This window comes from Manihot esculenta, mitochondrion (assembly GCF_001659605.2).
Source record: "Manihot esculenta mitochondrion, complete genome".
Classification (NCBI taxonomy): domain Eukaryota; kingdom Viridiplantae; phylum Streptophyta; class Magnoliopsida; order Malpighiales; family Euphorbiaceae; genus Manihot; species Manihot esculenta.
This window is the reverse complement of record NC_045136.1, coordinates 602,023-628,560: the sequence shown is the minus strand read 5'-3', so window position 1 is coordinate 628,560 and position 26,538 is coordinate 602,023. Positions and strand designations below refer to the sequence as shown.

Below are 26,538 nucleotides of genomic sequence, written 5' to 3'. Positions count from 1 at the left end.
CTACGGATCTCTACATGCAATTCGCTCACTTCGGGAAGAGCGGACGGAAAGAGGGGGCCTTTGCTCTATCTGCTTCTTCCTCTTCCCAGGAATGGAATGAAGAATTAGAAAAAAAATGATTATCTTATTCTTTATAGATAGATATAGAATATTATATATCTATTTTTAATATAATAACGCGACTCAAACGGGCGGAGGCTCTCTATTTGCTTGCAATGCCGGCTGTTCGCCTTTCGGAAAGGTTTCGCCTATTTGATTCAAAAGGCGCTACTAATGTAGTACAGCTAGTGTTTGTTAGTAGTACAACAGAATGCCGTTCGCCCCGCAAGCCCTTCGTATGCAAGCCCTACTGAAGTACCAAAGGCGCGCTCAGTGACTTTCGTAACCCAACTCTTTAGTAGTGAGTTTGAGAGTGGTAGGGCGACCTTCAGTATTTCAATAGTAGTTGAACAAACAAGCCCACTAATAGCTTTTTTTAGTTTTGTTTTCACTTTGGTGTAGTTGACCCTATTGACTCAAGGTTAGACCAAAAATAGACTCATGTTCATAGGAAGAGGGAACCTTTCCGTAGTGGGATGTAGGCTTCAGTTGTTTTGATACTTTTTCACCACTAGTTATTATTTCATTTAGTAGTAACCGGCTGTTCACCTAGTGTAGGCTTGCTCTGCCCAACGTGTAGCTTAACGACTGAACTCGTTGGCTACACAAGCCAGCTGATCACTTGATAGTGTTAGCCTTTGTCAACTGAAGTATCGTAGCGCCAACTGATAGCTGATAGAGCAGATAGATAGAGCGCGGCGCGGGGCCTCGTTTGAGTCGAGTCGTCGCGAGCAGAGCCGTTTGTTTCTACTGTCGTACTACGACAGTACCAAAGGCGAACGGCATTAGTACAGCTGTTAAGAATACTCTCCGATGTTGACTTTGTAAACTAATAGGCCTTGGTAACCTACCGGTTACTTTTGAATCAAAGTAGCGACGAAAGGGGGAAATAGCTCAGTCGGTTAGAGTGCTGGTCTGTCACGCCAGAAGTAGCGGGTTCGAACCCTGTTTTCCCCGCCCGATCATGCCAACCAAAAGTGGAAGAAGTCAGAGTTGGAAAAGGACGAAGTTCTACAATCAGTGGGGGTTCCCTTGAGTTCTTCATCGCGGGCCGGTCCCGAAATGATATCCTTCTCCTCGGATGATCGCGGAAATAGCGAGAGGTTGCAGTCCCCCCCCCATACCATAACTCATCCAACATTCCACGTTCCCGAACGGATCCCGTTCAATATATTTCCTATGATGACTCCCCTCTAAGGTACCTGGCCTCTCAAATAGACGAGATCTCTCTATAACAGTTTTGTCATGTCAATGCCGATTGAACCAATCTTACCAGCTGCCAATTCCGGATGATGGTGCTCTATCGAAGGCAGCCGGTCGAGCCGCGGAACCTGCTCTTGGATTGGCCACCCCCCCCCCTATCCTGCCACTTATGACATTAAAAGCTCCAAGGCTTTCAGATATAATTCACTGCCCAGATTATGCAACTGGTCTAGCAGCATACTGAGATCATCTCGAGTTACGATATCCCCGGAGCTGACCCTTTGAGCAAGGCTTTGTGTTACGTCCAACCAGGTGTATCGCTCACGAGTAAGGGAATCCTTGAAATACGACTCCAGAACGAGAGATGCCTTTAAGCGCAAAGTATCCGCGGAATCCATCGGATGCGCCTGTGGCAGGTCGACTTCAGCCAAAAAGTTCGGGATTTGTGGCTGGGTCGGGATGTGGTTCTTCAATTTCCATTTCACTCTTTTCTTAAAAATCTTAAATTGCATTCTCTTTGGCTTTTCCAGTATCTATAGAATGAGCACTGTAAACTATCTGCTTCAAAAAGTAAGTGGTAAGAAGGAAACTTCAACCTTCTTTCTTCGTGGCATCTATCACAAGGGGGGCTTGGGACTCGAACACAAATCTTCATCTTCCAAAACCACGACCCCCCACGAATCAGCAAAAACGAAGCTACCAATCCAGTACCTACTTTACTGAGCCATTTAGTCAATGACAGATGTGCTGACCAGACTGCGCTACACTTTGTCTTACCCACTCACTAGCTCTTCGTCGTTCGCCTCACCTCACTGCCGATCGCCGCGCTCCTTATCTACGCTAAATGTCCGTACCCTACTTTCTTTTTCGCGAAGAGCGACCTCGACCGACCGAACCAACGCCTTATCAAACATACTTTGATTTTGTCAAGGCTCTAGCGGGCAGCAGCCGTACATGATACCCGAAAGTTTTCAAACACCCGCCTGCGGCGAAGGCCTGGTCAATCGTATACGATCATCAAAATCGGAGTCGCTAACACCCATTTTTAGTTGCCTCGTCCTTAGAGTCAAGCTGGATCTTCATTCTACGAGAAATCTGCCTGCTGATTGTTCAAGTGGGCTGCGAGCGAAGGGAATAAAACCCGAGCGGGATCAGAGGCTCCTAGCTACTGATGTTGGCATCGCTCTCTTCGGTTCAAGCAAAGGCAATATATTGCGTATGAGAGATTGGCAATTAATTCTTTAACTGTAAGGTTAAGGGCGGTTAGTGGGAATAGTGCTTACTTTCCGGAAAGAAAGTTCAAACATTCTTTAAGGAAGTCAACTGAATTAACAGCTTATTCTGCGATCGATAACATACTAATCTCAGACAAAATGAACAGAGGGAAATCAGAAAAGGGGAAATTCAAACTATTCGAGATTGGCGATTGTTAACAACTCGATTTGATTAGTGTTAAGTTTCCCTTAGTACAAGATCGATGAGAAGGAAAGAGGAGGAAAAAAGAAAGATTGCTTCATTGGTATTATTATTTACAAATAAATAACAAACGAAAGAACTAGCAGAAGAAGATCAACTAATACAATTACACTCTTTTCCTCACAGTTAGCTTGCCAATGTGCGATTTGGAGCTAGGAAGAAATGCTACTCTTGAGTTGGTTGGCTACCTCTTAAGATGGTCTTATGCCCGCTTTCTATCTTACTATAAGAAATTTCCGCGCTTACTTGCCAAACCTTGTCCACCCTCTCTTCGCAAGTTTTCATTTGCTCTTTCGAGTGTCAGTCTTCCCCGTTCCTATCATGAGGCCTTGAGTCATTCTGGTTGGTGAGCTGCTAGGGAGGACGAGATGGCAGCTATGCGTGTCAACCACACATGGACTGATTTACCTGCAGGCAAGAAAGCTGTTGGTTGTCGCTGGGTGTTGACCATTAAGTACTTTCCTGATGGGACAATTGAGAGGCTGAAAGCTTGTCTAGTGGCCCAAAGGCTACACTCAAATCCCAGGTAACGATTATGCTGAGACTTTCTCTCCGGTAGCTAAACTCACCTCGGTTCGAGTTCTCTTATCTCTTGCAGCCAACCGGAACTGGCCCTTGCACTAATTGGATGTGAAGAATGCCTTCCTCCCTCAAACCTCACTGAGGAGGGCGGTTTTCGGGGTAGGAAGGGGCTCAGGGAAGGGATGAGGTTAGGGCTTTGTTTAACAGACACATTCTAGGATAGATTTCCAGTAAGCAAGCAGGTATCTATTAGCAGCAATAGAAAGAGTCATATAAAATAAAAGGTAGCCAAAAAAAAGAAGCTGAAGCAATAGCCCTTACGGAAGTGGATTGCTTGCAGATGATGAATTCTGGGATGAAGATGTTAAAAGAGATTCTCCCCCCTTCTTGAAGAGCGTACTAAGGGCTTCAGCGCCCAAAGCTTTTCTTGCTCATGTACCGCATCATTCTTAGAGTATCTCCCTAGCCCGGCTATAGGATCTAACACCCAGAATCTACGCCTTCATTTTTGGTATTAAGCTCTACGAGAGCAGTAAGAGCTGATACGATCACACATTTGATAAGTCTCACGGGCCCTCTTTAGCTAGTCTTATGCCATTCGTGCCCTACTAATCGTAGGGCCTTTCTCTTATTAGACGACGAAAACACTCGCAAATCCCACTAACAATCGATTCTATACCAGCAGATGAAAGAGTACCGGAGTCATTTCCATTAAACCTTCTACCAAGAACTGATTCAATAGCTGCGCTTACGGATAGTTGACCATCTACGATCAGATCTGCAGCGGAAATGCCATTAACATTCACAGCGGGTAGGCAAAAAACGGTTATTCTCGATGCAGTGGGAACAGTAAGAGCGGCAAGGGTTATTACCAACACTGGGTATTCAATAGCCAGGGATGAAATACCTTCTTATTCCCCAAAAAGCAAGAGCGGATACGAGTACTCAAGCAGTAGCACCGGTTCTTCCACAGAAAGAGGAACGGAATCAGTCCCAATAGTGGAAGTTGGTTTCCATCGAGTTCCACCTCTCCTTTCAAGCCTTTAAACAGTCCTTTAGGCAAGTGCAAGCTAGGAAGTCAAATAGGCACGCAGGAGGGACAGCAAGGCAAGTCTTTAATTCAAATGAGTGCTTTCTTTCCCAAGCCAGCCTATCACATCTTTCCCACTTATATATCCTACTCCCTGGCAGTTCTAAGGGTTGGAGTGCTTAGATAAATCTATCCAGTTGAAATCATAAGCTGAGCGCATCCTGTGAGCTAGCCTGTTTTCAAGAGTGTAAGCTCTTTCTCAATAAGCTAAGTGCTTTAGGGAGTTTTGTAATGCCTTTTCTATTGGAAGAGAAATTTTTCAATATGCTGTTCTCTCCGGCTGTACCATTATCAAGCACAGGACAAGCTGTAGTTTTTTCTAGGAAGCTAGGGCTAGCTAGCAAGTCAGCAAGACATAAAGATGATAGATTTCTTCCCTTCGAGATTGCTTTTCTTTGCCTGTCCCGATAACAGTATCGAAATCGAAGGAAGCCATTGTATATTATATATATATATATATATAATTCCTCCTGGGAATCTTAGGTTTTTTTTGAGTTATTCGAGACAGATTCTAGTAAGTGGAAGGGAAGGTCAGTACAGTAATTGCCCATGCGTAACATGCATAACCAGTAGTTTACCATCCATAAGCAGTGGAAAACTCTTGCTAAGGCCTTTAAGAAGTGTCCACCCCATATGTCTTTTGTATTGGCATTGTATTAGTATTTTATAGTTTAAGTACTAGCTCCGAGGAATTCCTTTTCTTTTAAAGTGTTTACAGCAAAGCACAGTGCTTTAGGCAAGCCTGGCTAGTTCGTTTTCTTTTCCAGCAGTCCCTCTTCCCTTAGGGAATCCATTCTGTGAAGAAGGAAGCCTGTTAAGATATGTCTTTTTAGTGCTTCGCCCCGTAAGTGCTAACGCTGTAACGTTCTAACGATCTCCAGCCGGGACTGTGCTATTTGAAAGCTATTATCTTTCTTTCTCTCAAGCCAGCGAGAAAGCAAAGTTTGAAACTAAGGTTAAGTTCATTTGCTCCTTACTTAGGATTGTCCGAGGAGTTCATAGTTCCATTCTACCTACGAAAATTATCCTTCGACTCCTCCGTCGAGCCCATATAGGCCTTATCTTTGGAGTTATCTTGCACTTCAGCCCTTGGGAGAAAGGTTACAGGCTGCCCTGTCTCTGTCAAGCACTCTTATGAGAATAGGAGTATTGAAAGCATTTCATTTAAAGGAGTAGTATCAAATAAACCAGCTCTATATCATAAGCCAAAGAGGGGGAGATGAGATATTGAGTAGGTAGTAGATATGGGGTCTCCATATGCTTAAAAAGTAGTGTATGGATGGGAAAGCTCGACTCTTACAGAGGGAGGTCCAGGCGAGTCAATTGAATAGGTTCCATAGGGAGGGGGGACAAGATGGAGTTGTAGAACTCTTTGCTATAGGTCTAGGCCAGCCAGTTGCATTGATTAGGAGTAATTCGATGAATAGGAACATATAGTATGAGTCTGGTTTGCTTCCTTTAGATTAGCGGACTACTTGAACTGCTTACACCCGATTCAAGGTAACTTCAAATCCTAACCCACTCTTCAAAGCCCTTGACTTTTAGTCGATTTATCCCCTTTTCTTCCAACTGTCGTAACACTTTCCGAATCTTCTTTGGTCGAGCTACTTTAGTGGAACAGAAATTCGCTTTACTCTTCCGACTAATGGGCTAGCAGCCCTACTTTCTCTTTCCTTGTTGGAGTTTGACTCTTCGCGAAGGAGGAAGACCTCATAACCTCTACAGAGAAATTCATTCAACTATCAGAGCCATTATAAAGTCTCCCACAAGATCCTATAGAAGACCAAAAAGCGTAAGACCGCCCCTTTTGGTTAAGCAGCTGTCAAACCAAACTGAATTGAATGGCTTTCGCTGTCCGGTATGATTCCTTCAACTCCATTTTCTTAGGTGGCTAAAGCACCGGGATCTCGTGCATTGACTTCTCTGCTCATTTCCCTTTCGAGATTTTTGGAATTCGTGATCCCAGTAACCGCTCTTGGGCTAGATTATTGCCGTAGAAGGAGGCCCCTACCAATTTAGCTCTAAAAATCGATAGTTAGTCATTTTGATGCTAAAGGGCTTGAGTTTGAGCTCTAGAGGCCTAAGACTAAGACCGGTAATGCCATATGCTAAGATGCTAATACCAAAAAATCCCTTAGCCTTAGGGCAATCAGTCTTTGACTCCCTTCCCCTTCTTGCATCTCGGAGGGCTTTCTTTTGCCGGCTAGTGGCTATCTTACCTATTGATTAAGGTGCGAAAACAGTTGATTCTTCGCAAACAGTATTAATTTGATTTTTCCAATTCTTCCTGCTAAGAGGGCATTTTCTCGTCCTCCAACAGAATTCGATGCCATCCTCGTCTACTATTACCCGAAGGAGAGAAAGCCTACCATCCCGGGCATACCATCTAAAGCTAAGAAAATCTTCTCTTTCAAGCAATTTGTTCACCCGAGAGTTTCTCGCTTCCTTTCGATCTGGAGGAAGACTAAGAATGCTAATGCTTCTGGCATACTTTACTATGATACCGCCCCGGTTGGAATAGAAATCGAGAGTAGCCCATTCCTTATCTACGAAACACATAGAATAGAGTTAGTTTAGCTAGCCTCCAAATCACATTCTCAATGGCACATCTGCTATGAACCAGAGCTAATACTTTTCGATCTTCTATTAAAGTACATGGCATGGCTTTCCTTTCCCTCTGAAACTCTTCCAATTCTAGCCGGAGGAAAAGCGCTACGCGCCTAGAAAAATTAGTCTGCTCTTACCTTCCCCAAAAAAAAAGAATAATGTTAACAGTTAAAACTCCCTTTCACTCTTCACCCTTCTGAGGAACAATATCTCTTATCAAAGACTGTCCAGAGCGGGGAAGTAGCACTAATTTCCTTCTATTGGCCTCTAGAGGTGCTTAGAACGAGAGTTAGTCTTCTTTCCCTTAAGGGAAAAGAAGAAATCCTCGGGGAGGGATTGAAAGCAGGACCACGGCAAGCGAGAGCAGGTCTCAACGAGCCTGGTTCAGATCTTCTAATCTTTTTCGAGAAAAAGATTCCCGGCCATTGTCTTCTTCATTGTCTGGATCTGATGGCATTATGCTTAACACATTCAATTTTAGGTGGGATAGAGCTAATTCTGGGGTCAAATGTCTCTCATTGTGGTATTGCAAGATATATCGTAGTAAAGTAGAGCTAGACTGCATGATTGGCTTGTAGGAGAGGAGAAAGATAAGAAGGATTCTAGCCAAGACGGAGATGCAAGCTTGATTTCTGTCTCTGCTATTGGATGTCATAGTGTGGCACGCACTTTATCAACTCTAATGTTACCGGGTCTGCCTTATGTGATTTGAAAAGCTTTCGAAGAAGAATTTTCAAATTCCTTATTAGGTCTTAAAACGAAAGAAGAAATAGTGTGGGATGAAAGTCCGGGCATTGATATCAAGATTTCGTAGTTAGACCGTTGATACCCTGCCTAGCTGAATAACTGACCGACGGCGGAATGGTAAGCTTCCTCGTTCACTTGCGCGGGTCGGCACTTATTTCGTATGTGATGCAACTACAATGCTTGAGAGGTCTAGTGATCGGTCTCAAAAGCAAGATGGTAATGGTCAAACAGAGGAATCGAGATAGATGTCTGTCTCTGCCTCACCGTAAGGCTTTCAGGTTGAGCTGCCATTTCTATTGGCCTGTCCTGTGCCAGTCGAGGTAAGGAGCTGATCAGGGCATTCATCCGTCGGATTAGTCTAACTCGGTCAATGCATGGATTAATGTTCTCAGTATGAGTTCTTTCTTTCTTCATTGGGTGAGTTGGGATTAGAAGAAAGTCTCCGTAGGTCCGCTACTCCCCCCTTCGTTCAATCTTAACTATGCCATGCCAAGGGTCATCGAAGAACCAACCTTTCTGCCTTTCCCCCACATCTCGAAGGGTGGCCATTAAGTTTTTTGAACAACGTTCCAGGTTCAGACAAATCCTCTCGATGAGCGGACGATAACTCCTCTGATAGAGCTCGAATGAACCATCCCCTCATGCGGATCTCACTGGAAGGTTTAAGAACATCCTGTTAATGAGTTCATCCCAACTGTATGGGACTGAAAAGCCCATGTTATTCTGCTGGGGAGCTTGACGAACATACTGAGAGGCTCGGTGCCCTTTTATTGATGAGTTTATCCCAACGCGCTGGACTGGAGTCCAGATTTTTTTTTGAGGGTGCGACAGCTTTTGCTGACACGCCTACCCGACCGTAGGGTTTCAATATTTATCATCTGTGCTTTCTTGTTTTTCTTTGCTGTGATTGATTCTCAAAACTGCTTCTAAGGCTTGCACCTGTTTCATTGTTTCAATATTCATTTGACATAACAAACATGAGGATTAAGGTGCACGTGTGATTGAACAAACGAGTTTTGCAAGGGACTTCACGATGTTTTAGATGTTGCGACAGAGCAAAAAAAAGGACAACGATTTGATTATGCAAACAAAACTTTCATGGAGTTTATTTGATGTTATGGTTAGGAATGTCAAAAGATACAAAGGATGTAAAGTCGAACAGTAACATAATCAAAAATAACTTCCTTTTTCTTCCAGCGATGATACTAACAATGTATAGCGCAGACTTGTGCCAGGATTACTGTCGATTTTTCCCATGTGGTGTCGAACTTTGCCCCCATATGCTAGCTCCCAAAGACCAATGGGAGATCGAACTCGTTCTCCAGGAGATGCTTCACACGACCTCTCAAGTTTGGTCGAAGCGCTTTTTTTCGGGTTTTCGACTCGGCAAGGTATCCTTTTCCCAACGCTTTAGCTCTCACCTAGACCGCCTCTTCGGGTTTTTATCCGAATGAGCTCTTGCTATTTCCCTTTCTTCCTTCTTTCCTATGGGACAATTAAACGCCCTTTCCAGCTTCACCAAAATAAGATTTCTTGTATTCTATGTTACAGAGCTAAACTAATAGCCTGCTGAGAATGCCTCCGGAAGGAGACTCTCCCAGTCTTTCTGAAAATAAAATGGGTTGCGAAAAAGGATCAAACCGTTTTCATTAATTCAACTGATTGAGATACACGGATTTCAAGCGTAATACTTTTTCACAGCATCTGAGTTCACGGGGTTTGGTAGTTCATCTCCATCCATGTTGGTCAAAATAAAAATAAGGGCACCCCCTGAAAAGGCTCTCTTAACGACGTACGGACCTTCAAAATTCGGGGTCCACTTTCCACGACGGTCGTTCTGAATAGGGAGAATCTTTTTCAACACCAAATCCCCTTCTCTTCATAGTCGATTCATTAGGGTCGTCACCTTCTACCCGGAAGTATCCACCGTTTTCTTTGTCTGTTAAGCCTCACAGCTATGGGACTTCCTAAAGAAAACTGCAATCGTAGTTTATCAACCACTCACAAGACCACCGAGATCTTCGACTTAGCTCCCAAAGGTAATAATCCACCCGGCCCTTCCCCAACCTATACAAGGGGAGCAGAAGATAACGAAAGGGAGACAAAGTCCTAACTAAATCATAACACAAGCTACCCATTCCATCTATCATATCAGTCGAGTCGATCCGATTCGTTCTTATCTATAGATAACGCAAGAGAGAACTTATGACTTCGCGGATGGAGAGGGATTCGAACCCCCGGTATTCCTATCAATACTTCGGTTTTCAAGACCGACTCTTTCAACCGCTCAGACATCCATCCCCTTCGCGCTTCGCCCGCCCTATCTATCCGCGCGCTGGCAGGTAGGGGCAACTCTATGTGATTCGCTACGCTTGCTTGTTTCTATATGATAATATGCACCTTGGTTGCTGCGCTCCCTGCGGGGGCAAGAGAGTGAAGAACGAATGATCCGCCAAACGAGTGATTGAGTCCGACTCAAGCGAGTGAGTGAAAGGCGTGGCAAGAGAGCGAGTTCAACTCGCGAACGATCAGCAAGTGAAGGACCGATCCTTTTGCGCCAGTACTGTTGCGAAACTGGTACTTGGCGGCTTACGAGCAACATATAGACTAAGGCTGCCCATCACTCTCTCGCTCTTTTTTGAAGGCCTTTTTCTATTTTCTTTCTAGTATGGTTCCTCCATAAGAACACTGAACGCCCAGCTTCGCAGAGCAGCTCTCTCCCCAGCCCACAGCATAGTGTGGAATCTGGATCGTTTCATCGAGCACCATTTCTTTTAGATATAAAGGTGTTCTGACTCTATTGGATTAAGTCATAACCTACGCCTTCTACTAGTATACTACTATGGAGAGACTAAGCTCTATTTCAGAGATTGGACTCTCTTACTGTGATTAGCCCCTACTAGTAAGAAGCTGTTCCCGAGCCAGGTTCCCTGGATCTACGTGTTCCTAGTAGGGCCTAAATGGATGAATGAAGAAGCGCGCCCCGGTAGACTTCAAGAGCTCTTTCTCTGCGTATCCTCCTACTTATTATTCTGAGGGTCATAAAAACATACGAACCGCCTACTCTTTAAAGCCCTACCAAACTATTTCAAAAAAATGAAAGCTGCTTGCCCTCACTAATAAAAAACAGCAATCCCTCCCCTTCTGTTACCTACTTTTCTTTTACTCATATCTTCGGTATACCTCAATACAAGCACAGGAAAGGATTATTCAATCAAAACCGGCGCCCTATTCTCTCTCAATTGCCTATCCTTTATAGATGAGGGGGAGTACCTTAGCAGTAGCTTCCAACACTTAAGATTGACCTCCTCAAGTGCTAGATATGAATGTTTTATGAATTTCATACGGGACTACCGCTTACGCCCCTAAAGTTCACTTCTGACTTACCAAAGAAGTTTACTAAAGAAACTGACCTAAGCATAGCTCTCTCTCTCAAATACAAATGCCAAGAAAGAGATTCCTTGGATAAGTGGAAAAATGCCTTTCATTTCTCTTTTAAGGCGTTTGTCCTACTTATAGTATCAGTCCTCCAGCCTATCGAAATTCGTGTTTTTATTAACCAACAACACATGCACTTTGTTGGCACTAAAAAAAAGGTTATTCAATCCACTAGTGCAACTGAAGGTGCGTAGCCTCTTCTGAACCGAAACAAGAAAGAGCTCATAACCACTGCTTGTGAACAGCTCTCCTCAACTGAAGGCGCACCTACTGTTACTAGAAGTCTAGTCTCTTTCAGGTCCAGTTTCGATCTCGAAACTAACGGCCGGAAGAGAGATTCTTCAGAAAACCCGATTTCCTGTCCTGTCTTAAGAACCTGACTCAAAAGAGAAAAGAAGACCGGACTAAAAGAGATATCACTTTCGACGATTGAACTGCACTTTATCCAGATTGGAACTGGATTTGAACGTTTTTGGATCCTGTTTAGAGCCGGCTTTCACTCCACTTTCCGGAATCCTTGCTCCTGGCTTATATTCACATAGGCCACTCATAAGAATAAGACGTTCAACTCCCACGTATAATTGAGAGACTCAGAATATCAGTGCCTTGGGTAAATGCCTACCTTCGGGAGAATCTTACCGAACGAGTTTAAAACCTGTCCTCTTCGCTTCCCAAGATATTTAGGGAAAAGGGCCTTGTCGGCCACCGCTTGCTGACGATGGAACGCATCGTCAATTAAAAGTCCTCGCGTTGGACAACGTTGGAAAGGTAGGTGTTCGGCATGTCCCTTGCTTGCGAACTTATTGTTGAGGGCGGGTAGCTTTGGAGATCCCATTCCTCACGTTTACCGTTGTCCCCAGACTTCACTCTTTCAACACTTGTATACTTTCTAAATAGTCAGGCGTGCCCCTGTCTCTGTCTCTAACAAGTGTGTGTGATCCACCGATTGATTTACTTAGTGACTCTTTCTTACCGCTGGAGTCCCCATCTCTTAAAGCCAACTCAGACTTCCGATCCATCCCTTGTTTTTGCCGATTGAAGAAAGCCAACTAGGGTCTCATCAAACAAGCGAGAAAAGGCCCTTTCTATGTTATGTTATTAGTAACCTGCAATCAAACTAAAGCGCTAACGAGCAACGGCTTTCGCGCAGCTCAAGGAGTTGCTTGTTGCTTTCGAGCCGGAGGGTAGTCAAGTAGTCCGTGAAGGTTAAATCACACTTGTGTTAAGCAAGCAGAGTAGTCAAGCCAGAGAGGCAAAAAAAGCAAGAAGCGGTTTTCGTTCGATCGACAAAATCAATCGTACTTTCACTGTTGTGGACCGGCTTTCATAAAGCACCTTTGGGCAGCAGCTACTATTGGGATCCAATTCCGAGATCAATTCGACAATGAAACTCTTCAAGCAATGATCTTATCTATGTCATTTCTCTTGATGCGATACAAAAGACGACTTTCGAGAGTCACTTAGCCCCTTGACCTCTTCTCTCAAAAAAGACGCTGTGTGGGCAAGTCGATCAAAGTCAGAGCGGGGAGGGAATGTTTACAGTTGTTGTAGTACGACTTTTCATTTCCTGTTCGGTCTTTCAAGTTGTAGTCAGCTGCGGGCTAAGAAGCCTCGTAGTCAGACTTAACATTGATTGAAGCAGCTGTTGGAGAGAAGGCACCAGTCAGACCTGCAAGCACCAGGTAGTACGCAGCGGCAGTTTTCAATCATACAATGTGTACTCGTAGTCTGACTTTTAGTGGTAGTCAGCTGTCCTCGTTCTCCTCTTTTCATTGCCCTATTGAGTAAGGGTCGGTGTTTGCAAAAATGTCGAGCCGACGGGGTCAGGTACCAGTAGTGACAATGGCAAAGGGGAGGAAGGGGAAAGTAAAGGAAAAAAAAAAGAAAAACAAAAAAAGGCTGCACAAGACGAAAAACCAGAGGCAGCGCTAAGGTGCGAGGGGACCCTAAAAAAGAATGAGACATGGGACTTGTTCCATTGCCTGCTGGAGTCAAGCCAATTTCTTGCAAGTGGGTATACAAGGTGAAGCGAACGAAGTGATGGAATCAGTCGAACGGGCGCGATTGGTTGCTCGTGCTTTCTCACAGCAGTACGGGATTGACTACGACGAGACGTTTAGTCCCGTGGCAAAGATAACTGTTGGGCGAGTGCTCATCTCTCTAACAACAAGTCAGTCCTGGGCAGATGGACGTAAAAAATTTATCTATGGCGTCTCTCTACACCGTTCCCCTGCCTTCAGTCTTCCCTGCCCCTGCACCAAAATTCCACATTCCAAGCCAAGCCCAAGCATCACTGAATGCTTCCTTTCCCGATCTCGGACACACAACACTGTGAAAGTGAGACAGCGTCTGCAAAGTCGGCCTGCATATACTTCGGATTAGACTTCTTGATCCGCAAAGACCTTCTGAGACTTGGCTGATTTTCAGTCGTGATGTCTTCCATTGGTAGTGGTCTCTTCTCTCGACTATCTCGCAACTCTGTTCGTGAGCTACTCTCTCGGGGGAAGGCTTTTCCTGGCTTATGGGCTTTGGACTTTGAACCTCGCGAACACCTGTCTTCTATCAAATGGGGGGGGCTCAAAGAACTGCCAGTTCGTGAACTCGATTTTGGCGATTGAAGTGACTCTTGCTTGTTCCTTCACTCTCCTCTCCTGGGATTATCAGAGTGTCAGATACAAAAAGTCTGGGAAACCATAAACGGAATACCTAGGTCGCAAGGCAAGGGATGAGCTACCTATCGACAGCAGGCACGTATCGAAAATGGGGAACTTCCTTCGATGATCCGGGAAGAGGATTTCCGACATTAGCATCCGAAGAAGCCAAGCTCATGCCATCAAAAGGCGATCAAAAATTATTGGGATTTAGACCACAGGAGAGAAAGAATCGAATTTAAGACCTCCCTCCATTCCCGGAAGGAAGGACGGGACTAATTGAACTCAGTCTGACTTGCTTTCTTTTTCCCTGGGATGGGATGTCTTTCGCCAAGTGGATTGGAGAGAAAGCTCGTTCCGATCCTATGATTCCGGACCCTTTCATGCTCTAAACGGGAAGTAGAGTGGTGAACGATCATCTACTTATAGTGGAGTGCTTTCTTTCTCCTGGACGATGAGCTTCTCTTAGTCATAGTAGGGGCTCAACTCGCTACTCAATTAGATGTCAGTGCTAGAATAGAAGCGGGATTGGAGAATCGAGAGACAGCTGGTTCATCTTGAGGAAGTACGTCTAAGGTTAAGGTCTGAAGCCGATGTGACTTGACCTTTTGCTCCTGTTGAATGACTTCATGACCCTTTCTCACCCTAAAAGCAACTCTTTCCCCTCTCTCTTAACCCTTAACTCTGACGACTGTAAAGTACTTTCTATTTATAGATAGGAAATCGAGACTATTTCGCCTTGGTTTACAATCTTTGTAACTTCATGGTATACTCATGGAATTGGAAAGGTAAAATTCATTAATTATTTATTTTTTGACCATTCCTAAAGAAAGGATTCGCCTTGCCCTCGAAAACTCTAGCAGAAGACTGCCTCTTGTTTTGCGTGATTCCATATCTTTTATAGAGAAAGAATTCCTTTTTAGTCATCATTAGGACGTAGGACATATGATTAGTTAAACGTTGTTTTCTCAGTAAGAAGATGGATGTCTGCTGGAAGATATTGCTGAGCACCAAAGCAAAGTACACACGTGATTCTGCTTTGGCAGAAGTGCAATAGAGTGTATAAGTTTAACTGGTAATTGAATTGTTTCACAAGTAGGTTTTGGTAATAGAAGGGGATGCCCCCAATGCGGTAATAGCCGGTAGAGACCTACGTTATTCAAAATAGGTAAACTTGCTAGAATGCTGTTTAATAAACTTATATCGGTAACTGGCTTAAAAGCTCTATTCCCCTACGTAAAAACAGCAAGGCTATACAGGCGAAGGCCCCCTCCCAATACCAGCTGACTACATGGCCAGGTTGTTGTAGATCAGCAAGCACACCGATCAGAAAATGGGGGTCTAGCGCCCCTGCCTCTTCCTCGCCAAGAAGCACGTGGCAAGTGAAGTATTCCATGGTCATATTCTGATGGTAGGTCAATCCCAATTTCCTGCATTCTACGTTGGAGCTACTGACTTATCTTAGTCAAAAGTTCTTCAGAAGGCCGCTCCCAGAATGCGTCTGAATCAGAAGCGGAACTAGACGTGAATGCATCTAAATCAGAAGCGGAACTATTGTAGACCTGTGGGGCCCCTATAGAAGCACTTCTTTCAGATGGAGAAGATTCCGAAAAGGAAATCTCAATCCAATCGCTGGGTGAATAACGAGTGGGACCGGTTGGATCAAACTGCGACCCATATTGGTAAATGTCCAGCTTACGTTTCATTTCAAATTTATATATCCATCACTCTAGCACACCGCTTGCCTATTCCGACTAAGCAGCCCGGTGTGCATAAGCAAAACCAGAACGCCTAAAAGCATTCTAGTTGGAAGTGGGCGACGCTTTACGTCAGCAAATAAATGGGATGGTTTGGGCGTAAAAGTGCTTCTCTTATCTTAAGATATTTCGAGTTGGATGAAAAGAATGGAAAGGAGATCTTCCTTAGAAGGAGATGAGCTACCTAGATCTTTGTATGTATGGGTCTCGGTAATTTAAGAGACTAGATCAAATAGGGCAATTCGTAATGCTCTCTTCCTTCCTGTCCTAAATAAGGTCAGTCTCATCGGCTGGCTTTCTTCTTAGTTCTGAGGTATCTAATGCTGTCTTTCCAGATTGATTCTTATATAAGAAGTATAAATAATAGTTGCTACTACGGTTAAGAAGACTCTTATTATGTATGGACAGTCCAGGAACGAGACCTTCACCTAACCCTCAGAAGGTTGGCTCGTTGTTAACAAGCAAATGCGAAGGAAAAGGCTTAAATCTCACATTTCGATGTCACTGCTGAATGTGGTTGCTTGAAAGGAAAATTTCACATACGGAAGAGAGAAAGCAGTCTTAGCAAGAACCCTTTTTAGAGTTTGATCATAAACCCTAGCCGCTACGCTCCTTTCTTTCTTAGGACAAAGTCAAGGAACTGCTAGTCTTTAAGCTTGAAGGGCCTAGCTCCAATGATTTTGACTTCTTACTTCTTCTCACTCAACTTCCTTAGAGAACAGCGAGAACTCGAAACCGATAACAACCCTAATGGGTTCACCCATCAACAGCTAGAAAACAATTTTTTCAACAACGAAGTAGCAACTACCTTAAATCAGCTATTAATACGGTTAGCCCCTTCGGGAAGAACCCAGAGAAAATAGCTATACAACAAGAGACATTGTCCATACAAAGACTTGAGGTGACTAGCCTTAGCTAACAGCAGAGGTATTCTCTTTGCACTTGCTCCAGACTATCTTGCTTGGATCACCGCTACCTCACTCCCTATCCGATTCTTCTCCTCAGGATATTCTATCGGCTTATTCTCCGACAATAGATATTCGGAGTATCCCCCTCTTCCTTCTCTTATGAGTGGATATTTTTACAAAGGAACTAGTCTTAGGACACTTGAAGAGGCAGAATAACAAGCAGAAGCAGGAGATACTAGAGCATAGCTCCTTCCAATACTTAGCTACTTAACTACTTACCTCGGTAACTGCCTTCTTAGGACAATCACCTATTCGTTCTCTCTCTTTCTACTTGTTAAGATCTTCAGTTCCTAAATCCTTTAATAAAGAAAGGAAATACCGAAACAGAACAAGGGAATACACACATTGGAGGTGGTCTTACGAGTAATGAGAAAGAATGAAAAAAGACCGATATCGGTCTTTTTATCTGTCTATCGGTTCAGTGGTTGGCTAGCTCTCTGGTTTCTGAATTGAGGAGTATCCGAGTTCAGGAGTGCTCGAGCAGCTCTAAAGGTAAAGCGGTTCATGAAGTGGTTCCACTCATGAGTTCGGGTCTCTCTGAGTTGGAGAAGGAGTTCCCGTTTTATTGCTTGGTGCGCTAGTGCGCCTGACGTAGGCATTTTCTTCGCTTGCTCCAACATCGATAAAGAACAAAAACCAACCCTGACTATGTATGAGCAAGAGAAAAGCACCGAATTGGAGTTTGAGGATCATTGATCAACGATTTTGACCTCATGGAGCTCGAATACGAGAACGATGGCTATGAAGAAGAACCACCAAAAGAGAGAGGCTGCGGTGCGCTCTTGCTTTCTGCTCTGCTGTTCGCGCGATTGCTTTGCTTAGCTTTCTAGCTAGCTTTCGATATCTTTATATATATATTTCGATATATATATATGATGTATATATAAATATATTACTCTAACTGTCCCATTAGATTGCCTCTCTTCTATAGCTTTCAGCCTCATCCTTTGGACTTGGATTTTCTCTTGAATCGGTTCTACTACCCGTTGATTTCTGGTTCCACCCTAGGGAAAAAATGAAACCTTCAGTCCGAAAAGCCACTGATGCTACTGCTGCTAAATAAGCCTAAGCCAATGGAGTGCAACGTTACCGGGTCATTCTGTCGGCTTTAAGCCTTCGGCAACCAAGATCGTTCTGAGCAGCAGTAACGCTCATAGCAAGCAAGAAAGATGGGGTAAAGGGGCGAAGGGCGGGAAAGCCAAGTAAAGTTTATAGAGTCGTAAAGTAAAAGTCAAGCTAGTAGAGCTCATAGCTTTCTATTTACTTAGTATGTTTTTTGTAACAGCAGCCATACCAACAATCTATCTTTCGTAAATAAGCACTCGCATTACGGTGCGAGATCGGCCAAGCTAAGCTCAATCACAACCCACCGGCTCAAAGAAAGTCTGGATCGGTTCACTGAAGGCGAAGAAAATCTAGCAAGTACTCTACAATTCATATTAGATTAGGTAGACGAAAGCACAACATTAAGTTGTTCGGCACAACGATCAAAATACCTTCTTCTGATAGACTCAACTCACATGAAAAGAAAAGGAAAGTGGAAGCTAGAGTTGAAAGGGCTTCATCCCCCCAAAGTTCTAGGAACAGAGTTGGAGACTCTCTTCTGAAAGCTGTACCTTGACAAGTCCCACGATGCTTTTGGCAGTCATTATCGCAGGAACAAAAAGAGATTCCCAAGACCAGTTCTGCACCAGCCCACTAGCAAAGGGCAAGGGGTTTTGCTTGTAGGCCTGTCAAGTTCATTAGGCCCCTACTGATTGATGATAGGATTGATTCAAAGCAAAGGAAATGCTTCTCCGCTACGGGAGATGCTAGAAGAAAAGAAGATAAGCCCCGGGGGGCTATTACACAGGCTAGTAGCAGACAACCCTCAATTACATCGACCCTTGCAACAACCAAAAAGCAGTAAGCCTTCCTTCCAACAATGGTAGGGTTTGGAATGCTTACGGAATGGAAAGCTAGGACGAAAGGGCCAGCATCAGACATAGGGACTACGTAATAGCCGGACTAAGAGATTCGAAAAAAAAGTAAAAAAAAAAGGCAATAGCCCCTGACACAACTAAGAAAGTTTGCAATGGGGATAGACCTGAAGCCTTCGCTTTTACGGAAGACGGGATAGTACGGTAGTAATGGGCGGAAGAGGCTGGCGGGATAGAGGGAAAGAGAAGTAAGGTTACACGATCGAAGACATCAACTGAAGGGTGGCTCAACCGACGGGAAGTTAACAAGCAGCAAGCAAAAAGCATTGAAAGCGGAAAGGCAGTTTCCAAGCCGAGTCTTTTCTACCAGCCTTTGGCCGAACGTTAGCCATGACTGATTAACCCTTTGACTCACTTGCATTACTCTCCCTGGTTAGGACAGAACAACTATCCCTTGCCCTAATTAAAAACAAAAAGACCTAATCCCGCAGCGCTCGTCGGAGCGACCATAGCTGACCTAACAACTGGTAAGCGATGTGTCCTATTGACCCGCAGCTCGCGATCATAGGAGCTATGGACTTCAGCACTTAGAGCTAATCGTCTCCTAGCTGTTCTTTCCGAGTAGCATTAGCAAAAGCGAGCGTAAGTGAAATGGAACCACAAAGACTGATTTGGAATTCACTTCAGAGATCTCAAATAGTGGCTTTTGAGATAAGTGGTGAGTGGACAGGACGGATTGAAACTAGAGCTAAAGCAAATCTTTAGTTCGAAGTTCCCTACTACTAATTAGTATTTAGTAGCTAGGAAGCAAATCCTGTAGTTAGCTCGAAACCTTGCAACCAAAATAGGGTAGGTCAAGACCGTACTCTATTCCTTACTTTTTTCTTAGCGTTGCAATCAAGTTTTTTCTAATGCAAGAGGCGAAACTCCTCCATATTATATACAGCCCTTTTAAATATCTTAGGCAAGTGTTCGAAATCATCTCTGTGCGGTTTCGTCCTGAGTATCGACCTTACTCGAACCAATAGCTACGGCGCGTAAGCTGTTGTTTTTATGTTCGGGGGTTTGTGCAACCTGCTCCTAAGGCCATAGACTGGAGTCTAATTTTTGTGAAAGGGATAGATGGACCACGCTATCTTAGTTTAGTGGATAGCAGCACAGGGAAGTAGGGGTAAAAAGGACTCTCTACTCTCTTTCGAGATCATACGGGCGGACACTAGGTGCTGTTACGGGTGTTTTCGAATGCCCTGCCGACAGCATTGCTCTCCTTTAAGGAAGCAATGGTGCCATGTTCCGCCGAACAGAAGCGACTGTAGGGAGGAGAGCTATCCGACCGAAGCGAAGGACGAAAGCCTCTTAGAAAGCCGCTGTTGAATCAGTAAATGTGGCAACTGGTGGTAACGTATTCAAATAGTTGATTCCGTGAAAGAAACCTCCCTCTAAAATAAGGAAGTTAGAGCCCTCTTTCTTCAGTCATTGATAGAGAGGAATGCCCTAGGGTTTCTCTTGGCGGAGGAATGGAACCTGTTGGAGAGGAAGAAGGGCAACTAGTCCTTCTAAGTCACAAGTCTTTTGTCTCTACACCGAATCCGATCTGGAGAACGACTCGGCTAGCTTTGAAGAGAAGACAGAGGGGGTAGGAGGTGGGATTTGCATGGCAGGTCTACGAACCTGGGCTTTGGCAAGACTTGGGATAGGCAGAAATTGAGGAAAAGTCACTCGCGGAGAAGAATCATTCAATACCCTGAAACTCCCAGTAAAAGATTCAAAAGCAAGGTAAAGTAGTTCATTCGGGTGAGGAAGTTCACTCGTTAGGGCGAGGCCGAGACGAAACCTTAATTTTATTAATATTAATAAGGATATCAAGATTCCAGGGGAAGACTACTCTTAGGAAATTCTCCTTTAATCCAGCAGTGGCGATAGAGATCGAGTCAGTAACCGCAACTCTCTCGTCTGTTGTCGGAGGGGCTAGGCTACTATAAGGGATCGATCCCACAGCCAGAAAAAGCTCAGGATAAGCATTTCTTTGAACAGCAGAAAAGACTGGATCTGAGAACGAAAAAGCTGTCGAACGAACAAGTAGTCCCATCCCACGCCTTACTCTTCGAGGCATAGTTAATAGAAAGATTCATGCTAAGGACTAGCGCTCCGTTGCTGCACTCTCACAAAGCAGACGTAACTCTTTTTTACGGAATATCTGTTCCAGTAGTAACAATTGACGAAAGACCGTTTTTTGAGGCATTTTGCGGATTTGATTCCTTCAATACTGGTTCCGGTGAGTGCAATTTCAATTATGCTTCTATTGCTATTTGCTATTGGGTAGTGGATAGAATTACATACTGACTGAGTTACGCATTTGGAATGGCAGTTCAAACAGTAACTTCAGTATGGGATTCTGGTCAAAGGGATAAGAGGTCTGGGCTATCTGTTCCTCTTTTTGTGTTTGTTTTGCATTCCTATTCTTTCTTTTTGGGTACCTGGCAGAGCAGACAGAGGAGAACTTCGGCTGTCTAGGCTTACCCCTCACCCATCATTAAACTCTCTAAATGAAACTATCTAAGGGCCAGATATCTCTCTTCGTATGGGCGAACTGTCCCCGTAAACACACACTGAACCACATCAGCTACAATCGACTCGGACTCTATCGAATCTGTAGGTTCACTCCTTTTGGTCTAACCAATCACTTTGTTTACAGTGCAACCCCTTCCAAAAAAGAACAAGGGCACGCCTTCGCGGCTTTATTTGCCGTTACACGAATACTTATTCATATTCGAGGAAGGCATGCCACACTAGGAACAGTTTGTAGATAAGAAGTATTGTCAACTAGAGGGAAAGCTCTATCAACTCCTTATCCCACTCATGACACTCTTGACACTGGAAAATCCCCCTTGGAATACCTTCTAGAGCTGGGCAGGCAATCGGTTTGATTATCAGCTGCTCTCCGCCCATCAGCGAATGCGAGCCCTGCGAACTGCGAGTGGAGAGAACGAGTCATCCTCACCAACTAGCTAATCAGACGCAAGCCAACAAAATTTTTCCAGATAAGAATGAATATGCCGGATCAGCATCAGCACCAGATTTCACTTCGTCTTATGAACCTGGTAGTGACTTTCAATCCCTTTCTCCACCTGTTTCAATGCTTTAATCCACTAGTCATTCCCACTCGGATAGAGGGGGCACCACAAACAAGGAAGGAGTTTAATGCTTTAAGGAGAGTGGCTTTACCCCCGCATAAGAGACATTATTACCCACCTATCTTCCTACGGCTTTTTAGTAGAGGGATGACTCGAGGGAGGTTTGGAACCCTCAAGGCATAGAGGAATAGTTGTCAGGGATGGATGGCGAATGAGAGGTAGGCAACCCCTTTACTTGATATTATATTAGTAAAGCGGAGAAACCAGAAGTGACCCAAGAATAATAGGCATATGGAGCATAAGAAGGCTTTATTTAAAGGATCAAGGAATAAAAACCTTTCTCTTTATAGATGAGGAGGGGTTCCGACTATTAGATTAGGATTGATGGCAGGCTGTATTCGAAGGAAGGAGTTATGCTTCTCTAGAATCGGGCCACTACGCACGTCTGTATTCAATGATTTCTGGTGATGGGGGGTTTTGATGAAGGGGGCACGTCCGGGGCTGGGGGTATCGGATTTTGAGTTGGGGGCGAAGAACGTATTGAATATCCCCCGGCTCAAGCATTTCACCCGTATCCAACGGGGTATCAGTGCTCGAGGCGAATGGAGGAGTCGAATAGAGACATTGATGAGCAGCCGCGTAACCCGTTCCAATCCTCGACTCGAGACTTCTTGAGACAGGTGAACCGGAGCGCAGGCCATAAGAAGGTGACCAGAGGACTCTTTTTGCGCAGTACGCATCAGAACTAGTGGAATGGGCGGATGAATTGCCCTATCTTACTGGGGAAGAGGTTGGGTATGGGTTCCGATCGAAGAAGAGGTGCGATATAAGGGGTTACTCATGATATATAGGTGCTTGATGGGGTGCCTGGACGGGGGAAAGGCAAGCACTGGCTTGAGAAGGCAGCAAAAGTGCAAGCTAGAGGTCACCGATATTCTCCGTGGAGTTTTCATTGGAAGGAATAGTTCCACGCACCCAGCCCAGAGGTATAAGATAGGGGTCAATATGCTATCCAATCGAAACCCGCGAATGAACAACCGCCTTAGCGGGTTACCACGAATTTACTTTTTCGCCCAGCATCTTTCTCAAAGGGAGGAGAAGTGGAAGATTGGTATTTAGGTTTGGAAAGAGTCTGGTGCCGATGAGGTGCAAGATTCTCTGCTGCTTTCTCTCCTCCGATTGAAAGGAGTCCCGCATCTGGATCTGTTTCCCTTGAAACATCCGCCAGAAGAAGCCATAAAAGAGTTGCCCCCCGATTGATTTACCTAGAACTCATATGCCCGGAGTAAGCACCTTTGGTAGGAGAGGAAAGGCTGGAAGATGGAGATGAGTGCTTTGATTGACCTATTTTTCTTATTCCTTAGGATAAGAAATATCCCACTATTAATGAGGGCTTGTTTTTCTCATACCGAAAAAGAGGCGAATGAACTGCCAGATGAACCCCGACGACTAGGCTGGACGATAATTGATGCATTCATGAAGGATGGAACTCTTTCTCACTCCCCTCTATCAGAAAAGAAGGCTACAACCAGGATCATCTTTGCCCGACTTTCCTCTCCACCAAACATAGGGAGATCGGGAGAGTAAGAGATGGAGATCCATGGTGCCTACTGACCAGGTTCATCGTCCTCATTCTCGTTCCAATAGCTAATTATCTATGCGGCTTCAGACCCGGTCGGGGATCAATCGAAATAAAGGATCAGGCTTCATTCCCTTACTAATAAAATAAGGACTGGCGGTGGGCGCCGATAGGTTTGAATCATTTATAATTCGAAAAAGACCTAAACTATGAAGAGGGATGTGTATGAATTCAACAACCCGCCTTTTCTACTGGCGATCCCTACAGCAAGGAGGAGAGGTAAGACGTGTACATGAAAGCAAGCAAGAGAGCAAAACGGCTTATGGCTTCTTGGATCTACCCGCCATCACTCCCACTTGAAGAGGCAGTAAGAGATAGATCCATTCCTTCCATTACGACTGGAACCTTATTCCTTTAATCTAGTAAGGGGGTGGTGGACGGATCAACAACACCATTTCTTCCTGTTGCCTATTATCAAGATTCATCTTTGATAGGCAGGCCCTAAAGACAATCGATATAGTAGAATTGGAAATCAGCTAAAATTTGACTTTCACTTTCACTTGCCTGGCACTCCTTCTTTTTCAAGCTTTCTCCTCCCGCGACCCCTTCTCTTTTTTTTATTGTTAAAGACATTTTGATAGATAAGGTTTTGGCTATAATCCTTATTGGAAAAAGGACATGCTAGATTTCTCTTTTTTTTGCTTGAAAAGCTTGAAAATGGTTCACCCCGTAGAGCTCGTTTGACGCATATCCAGAGACAGAGGTAGCCTTTCATTGATGGATAGTATACTACCCTTATACCCTACTTTCATTTCCCCTTTTCGATAACACCCTAAAAAGGAATCGAATCCTACTCTTCCTAAACTGGCGGTACTTCTCCCTTCTCCTTAGACGATACGGGTATAGGAGAACAGAGATGAAATAACTCGAACGAAAGTACGAAGGTAGCTATACTTCATATAGCTCGGGATCGGGATAGACCCCCTCTAGTGAAAGGGTAGAGAGGGACAGTCTAGGTATAAGTCGGTAACAGCCGAGGAGAGAGACCAACTGCCGTAGCAAGCAGTCCGTAAAAGTCAAACCAACCCTCTTCTTTCTCGTGAAAAAAGACTTTTTTAATGAATGCAGCAACTTATTGCTGCAATAAATCACTCAGTACTGGAAGGGATGGAGATAGAAAAGCTGGGCTAGTTCCATTCTGATGTTGAGGAGACTCGCTCGAATGGCCTTAAGTAGTTGCAACATTTGCGAAGGATTCAACAGCTTGCCTACTGTACCGCTAAGCCCTGCCTATTAATGCCATAGCTTCGGGGCAAGCTATGTGGTTCTACAGCAACCTTCTTGTTCCTAAAGCGAAGCAGCAAAGAAAGTAGTAGCCGCTCGCTATGTGTGATTCGATGTTAAGACCCCTAAAGCAAGCTATTGAATTGTTCCTAACCAAAGAAAGGAGAGATATAGATTACGTTCATCTCATAAAGATCTTCCTTTTCACTCCTAAATAAAAGTAAACTAAACGACAATAACATAACTCCTAACGCAAAAGAGTAGCCGCAGCGATGCCTATGCTTGCTATTTTATTTCCTATAGAGCTTGGGCCCACGCGCAAGCTCCTATCGCAAAGCTAGTAAGTAGCCTTTTTGTTTCTATAGCTTCAAATCAAAGCCGCCCCCTACCTATGGTAAAGAAGAGGAACTAAGGGGTGGGGTTACGGGTACTTAAATTAAGCTTATAGAGCTTCTTTTTAGCCCTATGCTAAAGCAAAGACCCATCCCTATCCCGCCTATGCCTATTCCTCAAGTCAAGTAAATAAATAAGCTAATAGCAACCGCGCGTTGTAGCAGCTTTTTTTTAAAGGTAGCTGTAGCTTCAAAGCCAAAGAGGAAATTTCTTCTGATTTGAAGGTTTCCGCTGTAACAGTTAACAAGGTGGGTAAGGCGGAAAAAGAAGGGCAAAATGGTCCCCGAAATCGATTCCGACACCCCTCTTGCTCAGTTTGAAACGGAATCTCGGCGAACGCGAGCAAGGGCGAGGTTGGAAAAAAAGCCAAGGATTTTCAGTGTCACGAGCAACATCGGTTGTCATATATGACAATCCCGGAGGCCAAACAGAACCCGGTGATGACCCGTCTTCCGATGAGTCCGAAGACTTGGCACGTACCGTCTCATCAGAAGTCTCAAGAACAGAACACGTCTTTGTAACCAACGAAGACGAAATCTCCCCTAAAGAAGCCATAACTTAACAAAAGTACCGAAGGAAGGCTAGATAAGATGATGGAGATTATAGAAGCTATGCGAGCTCTTATTTGCTCAAAAAACAAGGCAGAACAAGGAGATCCCCCTCGGTCATTAAGTAGCTGAAAAGGCAGGCTAAGACGGTAAAAAGACGTTCTAGGTGCCCTCTTTTCCGACCCATGTTGGTTATTTTACATTCCATACATAGGCTCAGGGGGTTTCTAGCTCTTCTCAAAAGAAGACCTCTTATAGTGCTCCTGTCCCCAATGTTTTACCCAATTCCTGACCTGAAGGAGAGACTGAACCACTTGAAGCTAAAAGCTAGTCGAATCCTATAAATAGTTAAAAATGCACAACTATTGGCAGACATTGCACCTCACAGTCTAATCGCGCTTTACTTTAGACTAATCACCAGGTCTAGCGATAAGCTTCTCAGCTGGCCTTAGCGTAAGAAAGCAGCAAAGCAGACGGACTACAGCAGAAAAGCGACACTGAATCTTAATACCTATCTCTTCTTATTGCCTTACAGATAAGAGCTATACCACACACCTGCTGTCTTCTTCCTTCCATCGAGTAGCTTTCGTTCTCCCTCTAATAGAGAGAGCTTCGACGCCGTACCATTCAGATTCAGACTGCTACGATACACTGGAACTGATATAAGCTGCCGAAGCCCCAGTTGTCGAGCGAAATGGTTAAAGATTTTTATCGAGGGTATGAAGGCTAGGCAAGACTTTTCTTTTCCGCGGATGATCCTGAGTATTTAGCTTTTTCTTGAAAAGGAGAATTCCGAGAAAAAAATAGAAAAATGTTTATGTTTACTCCAACCCCTGCTATGCTATGCCTTTCCCTTCTTCCTAAGATAGCTTGTCTCAGCTTGAGAACTGGGATCCAGTAGCGTGATTTCCAATCCCAGGAGCAGACCACGAATCTCTGTGATCAGTCTTCCCTTTTGTCCCCTGCTCTTAAAGAGGATTCTCTTCGAAAGAGTACTCTTAGTTAGCTTTAAAACTTTGATCTCGTTACCTGTGATTCTAATAGACGAAGGGAATCTGTTTTGTTTTCTAGAGGCTTTTTCTTTGTAAAAGGGGTCTTTGTGCTTATAAAGAAGAAGTCCTAA

At 44.3% G+C, this 26,538-nt stretch overlaps 2 non-coding genes across 2 annotated transcripts; one reads left to right on the top strand and one right to left on the bottom strand.

Annotated features, from left to right (window-relative positions):
• The first annotated feature begins 982 nt into the window (after positions 1 to 982).
• trnD lies at positions 983 to 1,056 on the top strand. Its single transcript has one exon. It is a non-coding gene; the product is annotated as a tRNA-Asp (tRNA).
• An 8,902-nt stretch (positions 1,057 to 9,958) lies between these two features.
• On the bottom strand, positions 9,959 to 10,045 carry trnS. Its single transcript has one exon. It is a non-coding gene; the product is annotated as a tRNA-Ser (tRNA).
• Positions 10,046 to 26,538: the final 16,493 nt, after the last annotated feature.